Source organism: Lotus japonicus, chromosome 1, assembly GCF_012489685.1.
Source record: "Lotus japonicus ecotype B-129 chromosome 1, LjGifu_v1.2".
NCBI lineage: Eukaryota > Viridiplantae > Streptophyta > Magnoliopsida > Fabales > Fabaceae > Lotus > Lotus japonicus.
Window position 1 is genome coordinate 113,369,968 of NC_080041.1, and position 5,692 is coordinate 113,375,659.

The following is a 5,692-nucleotide window of genomic DNA, read 5'->3' on the forward strand; positions in this document are numbered from 1 at the left end:
TGAAGTAGATTTTGTGATGTAAAGGGTCATGGTTTGAGCTAGTGCTAATTTTTTGTTTCAAGGATTGTTGTGCTTATTTGTACTAGTGCAAAATGACTATCCCATGATTGTGGTACTCTTTTTCCTTGCTTGGTTTTTATACCATTGGGTTTTTCCAAGTAAGGTTTTAATGAGGCTCCTTCTTGGGATTTCGACTATATCATTATGTGGGTTGGTGGTGGGTTTTAGCACAGCTCAAGTTTCTTTGTTGCTTTTGGTTATGTTATTTCAGATTGTACTTGGCTCATGCCTAGAGTGTTTTTGGCTCTGGTTTTTAATAATAATATACATTCCATTTTCAAAAAAAAAAATTAAGGAAATTAAGCTATTTTGGTTTCAAATTTTTAGAGAGACTTCTAAATTAGGGGGAATATCATTAAATTGATTGTTGATCATTTTTTATATGATGGAAATTTAAAATAGTTAATTTAGGAATTTTCAGAAAGAAAATCTGCTGAGATTTTATCAAAAAATTAGAATAAGGGAAAACTAATGAACCATGACTTAGGGAAAGAGCAAAAAGGGGTGAATTCAGAATATTTCCTCCTCTTAGAGTGGGTGTGGCCGAAATTTAGGAGGCCTAGGGTTTAGGTTAAGAGTTTTCTTATAAATAGGACCTTCAGTGTGTGGAAAAGTCACAAACCCTGAACCTGCCTCTCTCACTTGAAAAAAATACACTTGAGAGCATCACACTCAAGTGCCCTTGCTCTCTCTTTAGTCGAATCCCTTCCTCCCTTTGCTGATCAAGAGTGATTTTCCTTCCTTCGTTCAATGAGGTTTGTTCATCGTCGAAACGCCTTCTCCTTGGGTCGTGAATTATAGTAGGGTCAAGGGGGGTGGTTATATCGTTTTTAGAACCTATTGCCGGTAAATATTGTTCTTTTGTTTAGGTTCCCTCGTATCTGCTACCACTTAAGAAGGTAAGGGTAGTCTCTTGATTAGTGCGTGAGTATGTATGTTTTTCATTTTTTTGCATGATACGTGAAATGAAGTTGTAAAAAGGCGTTGTGAATATGATTGTATGTTTGTGCTATTTGTTGATCTTACATGTTGATGCATGCTTGTTGATGATATAAGAAACATGTCTTAAATTTGGATAGAAATCGTTGAACTATTGAAATTTGGAAAAATTAAACGACCCATTTGTTGTTGATGGTCGTGGGCCTTGAATGCTAACAAGAGCATCTAGGGTTTGGAATTTGAAGTGGCAACATGGTGGTTATTTGTCCCACCGTTGTCCCATCTCGAGGAGATGTTTTGAATTACTCGACAACGTGGTTGTCTAGCCTTGTGAGGATTTTGATCGATCAATCTTGGTAGAAACATGTAGGCATTAGGACTAACCTAATTTGTATGACTTGTTGTTGTTGTTGATGTTCTTTTGTTATCTTATGTTATTGTTCAAGATAATATTTGAGTTGTCGTTATCCTTTATTTGAAAATCTCTTCTCATCTTTTACTTTAATTTGAAATTGAAATTCAATATCTTATCTTAAATTTTGAATTTTTGTTGTTGTTTGTTGAGACTAACCCTTAATGTTTGCTACTTGTCTACTTGGACGCTTAACGCTTTAGATGACGAGCCGTTTAGTGGTGAAGTTTGATTGTTCTTGACGACAGGAGTGGATAGGCGACGCCTTGTGCTAGGTGACGAGGCTTTGAGGCGACAAAGATGGAAAGCGTGTAAAGCGAACGTTTATCAAATAATTTTATACTTTGTTTTGTATGCCGATATTATGTTGGTTTTGGATTTTGAATTTTGCACTAGCGGTTTAACTAGGAATTTTTATCGGGATATTATTCCTATTATTTCTATTTATTTTATTGCGATAGCCGACATTTAAATTTGGATATTGTCAATCGGATAATGGTTTATAAATCAAATGATAAAGTTTTCGCAAAGTTTACTAAAGTAAAGTAATCAAATTGACTTTTGGAACTTAAAGGATAATTGAATCGATTTTTGAAAAGTGATGTGAAATGATATTGAAAAACCTCATTTGAGTTCAAGTAAGAACTCAGGTTGTTCTGTCTAAGGCAAGAAGGGCTTTTAATGCGGCATTGTGCCCGACTAGCTTACCCGGGAACTTCTCGTGCCATTGCTTGGGTGATGATGGACCTTTGTTATCGAAATATCACCGTTTGGAAAAGGAAAAAAAAACCGAGTTAGTCCCCATATTTTGTTGGGCTACTAATGTGATCCCCAGTTTAGAAATTGGGGCGTTACAACCGTCGGGAAGCTTCGTCGTGCTGACAATCCAGACGGCGGAGAAGTTGCCCCAAAGAAGCTGATGTCGTCGTTCAACCAAGCGGCGCACGGTGTCTTCGGTCCGGTGGCGGCTCTAGCGAGCGTGCGCCACGAATTTGGCGATCACGATGGCGTGAACATGTCAATCGATGTGACACTCGGGGCCGACGGGGGCAGAGAGTGATCGCCGGTGCAGTGAGACACAGACAAGGAGCGGCTCCTGGCAGGCTTTTAGGCGAAGGGCATATGAATGAACCGATCTCGCACCCGAACAAGAGGTACTCCGAGGCTGTATAGGTATGAGACTATACAGTCAAGGAGGGTATAAAGGATTTGATTGGTACTACTCATGACAACAAGATGCACCTTCTTTTCAGGAGCCCAAATCATAAAAACTCCAAGGTTAAATGTGCTTGCCTTGGAGCAATATTATGATGGGTGACCTCCTTGGAAGTTTTCCCGAGAAGTGCATGAGTGAGGACAAAGCGCATTGAAAATACTCATGTTGTTACCGTGAGGCTACTCGTCAGATCGGGATGTTACAATCGAGACTTCGACGACGTTCACCATGATGGAGCCGGACAAGCTGCGGTGATGTTCGCGAGAAGAAGGAGATTTAAACCAGTGGCAAAATGAAGAGGGAAATGAACAGATGTGAAAGAATGTCCGAAAAAATTAACTTCATCTGACGTTTATATTTTTTCACCTGATAGAAGGACTAAATTCCTAACAAACGTAAGTTTTGGGGTTGGTTTATAATTACAATAAATCTATTGGGTTGATTCAGAGTTTTAAGAAGTTCACAATTTAATTTACCAATAAATCCAAGTGTAATTATCCTACTTGTACATGTCACTCATATAATTAACCCACAACTTTTGCTTGTACCACATGTAACGTCGTTACACATAATATTAGTAAAATTAAATAAGGATATTTTTTTAACATTATACTATTAGTAATTGTCACATTACTCTTTGTACCACAACTTTAAATAACAATCTTTGTGGAACGAGGATGAAGTATATTGTAAAGTTAAGAAAAAAAACAGTTATTGTAAAATTAAAAACAGTAAATGTTGACTAAGACATCATCTACTTCTACTACTACTTAAAGTTAAGCCCCATGGCTACTATTCATAAGAAACCTCAAATCCTGGCCATTTATTTCGAGATTTAATCTGACGGTTGTTTGCAAGCCTGACTTATCACACATCAAGGATTAGGTTATCCTTTCTTATTTCTTCCACAGCTCATAGCCGACATCGACATATGAGGCGGAGGAGTAGTAGTTGTCAGTAAATCATGTATTTCTTTGTAGATTATCGTCACCCTATATAGAGGTAGGATTGAATGTCATGGAGAATAGGCATGGAGGGTGGAGAAAGCAAGGGGAAGGAGAATTTTGATGATGGAAGGTACTAAAATTTGTCACCGTCGATAGGTTTTTTTCAGGTTCAGAGGGACTAGAGTTGATGGTAGAAGGAAAAGGACTAATTTTTCCTTGTGAATTGTTTGGTGAGCCAGGTCAGAAGATGGGATTGATCATGAACTTTGTATTATAGTTCCCGATTTTGTGAGGAAGAGTGTAAAAGATGGAAGATGTTGATTGAGAAAGAGTGTTGTCAGGTGAGAATCAGAGATGGTGATGCAATCTTTGTTTATTGATTTCTTTGATGTCATTGTTTCATCACGTTAGGTTAGTAGGGGATTGCAAGTGTTCAATTTTCCCCTCATACCTCTATAAATACTCCTAATCTGTGGTATTTTCCCCTCATACTTCTTCTCAATTTTCACTTTGCTCAGTTGTCTTCTGCTTTGTATTCGATGATGTCTTTTGTTGCTGGTGCTTTGAATTTGTTCTGATTTGGAGGTTGTGGAAAAGTTTATTTCTGACTTAGCAGGAACTATATCATTGAAGGTTCGTAAGTTCATAACTCTATAGTATTTTCATTATTCCTTATAAGTAAATCCTGTGGTAGTTTCTGTTTTTAATTTTGTATAATCGTTGCTTCATTATGATGCATAATACATTACAGAGCTTAGATGATGATTCAAAGCTGTCTGAAAATTTTGTTGATGATGGAGAAAGCAACCATGATTCTGGTGGTCCAAAGAATGTGAAAAGGAAGTTAATGGTTCTATCTGAAGATAAGTGAGTGAAGATGTTCAATTGAAGTTAAGGCAGAAGCAAACTCAAGTGATGGAAAAGTTTGAAGAAGGTTCTGTTGTGATTCCCATTGCTAAAGATAGCATGTTAGATGAAATTCAGCGTCTAAAAGCTCTTAAAATCTCTGATGATCTGTCTATTGGTGAGGAATCTATGTTGTCTGAGATTAATCGCCTCAAAGCATTTAAAACTTGTGATGAACTGCCTGGTATGGCTGTGTGTGAAGAGAAGACTGAAGGTTTGCCAACTGATTAAATTCAGTTTTGAAAGAAAGATGAAGATTTCGTGAAGTTCAGTTGTTGATGTGCATGTGTTTTAAGTGGAAACTGTTGGTGTTAGAGCTCAATGGAGACATCCTTAAATTGTATTTTGTTTGGGACTTACTATTATCTTTGTGGACTACCTATTTGTATAACAAAGGTGTCAGTGTGTTTAATCCAGTTTTTAGAATGTGTAATGTGTGATATTTTGTATTTCACTTCTATCATTGCCAGGATTTTGCTACAAGTGATTCATATCAGGCAGATTGTAATATTTTGTGAACAAGGTTGTTTAGTTGTACTGTGTTGTTTCTGCACTATTATTATATATAAGTGGTTGTTATATGAATTTTTGAGTATTCATGAGTATGGTCCGTATGTTAAATTACCTTATATTACTCACTTGCATTATTTCAATGAACCAATATTTTCTACTAATTTTGTATTTAATTAGTTATTTAAATTTGAAATTGTGTATAGTTTTTAAGTCAAAACAACTTTCCTACAGGTACTTTATTTCTATTCAGGATTCAAGGCAATCATAAGGAATATTGGCAGTCAAAAGTATAATTAATGTTTTTCACAAGCTTGATAACATACTTAATGCTTTTTACTTGAATCTTTAAAGGTTTAGAAAGTTCTTTGGACCTGTAGATTTTTACACTTTTGTAATATTTTATAGCTGTTATCAATGACAAAGGAAAGGAATAATTAAGTGTGTAATAAACATTAATGTGTAAGTGGCAAATTAGAATTAGATTGTTCTGATCTGTATAGGGGACTCATTTTTGTGAATTCGACATGTAAGAGAAGATGGAAGCATGATGGAAATTTGTTGTTTGTGATTCAATTTTGATGATCCAAATCCGATGAATATTCAAATAAAAGTTAATGAGTTTTTACAGTTTACAAGTTTTCTTATGGTATGCCTTAAGAAGCTTTTATTAAGTTATCATGGTGTGATTTAATTTTCTAA

The 5,692-nt window shown here is 36.0% G+C and overlaps 1 long non-coding RNA gene across 1 annotated transcript; it reads left to right on the forward strand.

Annotated features, from left to right (window-relative positions):
* Nucleotides 1-3,392: 3,392 nt before the first annotated feature.
* LOC130729415 (uncharacterized) lies at nt 3,393-5,065 on the forward strand. The gene is made up of 2 exons (XR_009015973.1): nt 3,393-4,207; nt 4,326-5,065. It is a non-coding gene; the product is annotated as an uncharacterized LOC130729415 (long non-coding RNA).
* Nucleotides 5,066-5,692: the final 627 nt, after the last annotated feature.